Raw genomic sequence first — 1,385 nt, 5'->3', positions numbered from 1 at the left:
TCCTTTAATATCCATGGCAATATTCAATATGGATAACTTTTTTTTTTTGCAAACAGGCATATTTACTATTTTTTCTCTAGATCGTAGCTTATTTAGAGGGTAATTTTCACTCTAGCTGTACTATTGCATCCCTGGTAACATTCAACATGGGTAAGGGAATTTTTTTTTGCAAACAGGCATATTCACTATTTTTTCCTCTAGATCGTAACTTATTTAAAGGGTAATTTTCACTCTAGCTATACTACTGCATTCAATGTTTCTTCAAAAAGTTTAAGCACTTTTTTAAATCTTTTTTTTATTAAGAATTTCAAAAAGAAATTACATCACTTTTTTTTACATAGTCACCTTCCTTTGCAATGCATTTTTCCTAGCTTCGTACAAAGTTTTTATTGCCATCAGCAAAACTTTTCCTGCCCTCACCGTTTCCAATGAAAATATAAAAGTGCAGAAACTTTTTGAAGACCTCTCATAGATAGGGGAATTTTTTTTTCATTTTTTTTTTCTTTTTTACTGACTGAGCCTTTGAAGTGAGCACAAGTTTGGTAAGTTAATGTTTTAAAAAAATAACTCTTTCGTGAATTAACAATAAAAAAAAAACGTATTAGAGGAAGCGAAGTAGTGGACAGAATATGGTGGCGATAGATATATTATTTTATTTTACGTAAATTACGTTAAGTAAAAAAAAAAAAAAAAAAAAAAGACTAAAACATATCCCAAATCTCTATATCATCGTCTTATGCAGAATTGAAGAATGGATTGCGGTCATAAGTTTGACTTCCCAGTAGATGATAAAGCCCCCCAAAAAATAATATTTCCTAAGTTAGTCACGTGAATGTATAGAAATGTATAACTTTTGCTTGTCTTTTTGCATTGCATTCTATTCTGGGCTGTACTTATTAAATTGTAAAAGCCTCAAAAACTCAATTATTCAGAAGTGCACTGACTAGAGAATACGAAATGCTAATAACATTTAAAGATTGTTACAGAGAAAAAACACTTTATATATATATATGTGTGTATATATATATATATATATATATATATATATATATGTATATATATATATATATATATATATATATATATATATTTTTTTTTTTTTTTTTTTTTTTTTAAATATATACTAACTTGTTTTAACAGTGTTTTGAAAAAAAAAATTAATTGTGGAGTTTTTAATACTAACTTAATTTACTTTAGTATTGTTCAGGTAAAAATATTTTGGGTACCAAAATTACAGTCACAAAGCGAGCTTAAAAAAAAAAAAAATGTGTAGTCACAAATACAGGCAGTCAGGTGAAGCATCCTTGAGATAAGCCAATACGACATTTTAATTGGTTGTCCCATGTTGTTTCTTGCCATTCTAGACAAACCTGTGCTTCAGGTCA

The sequence above is a fragment of the Pelophylax lessonae genome (genome assembly GCF_965119305.1).
Source record: "Pelophylax lessonae genome assembly, chromosome: 1".
Lineage (NCBI taxonomy): Eukaryota > Metazoa > Chordata > Amphibia > Anura > Ranidae > Pelophylax > Pelophylax lessonae.
Note: the sequence above shows the minus strand (reverse complement) of the source record.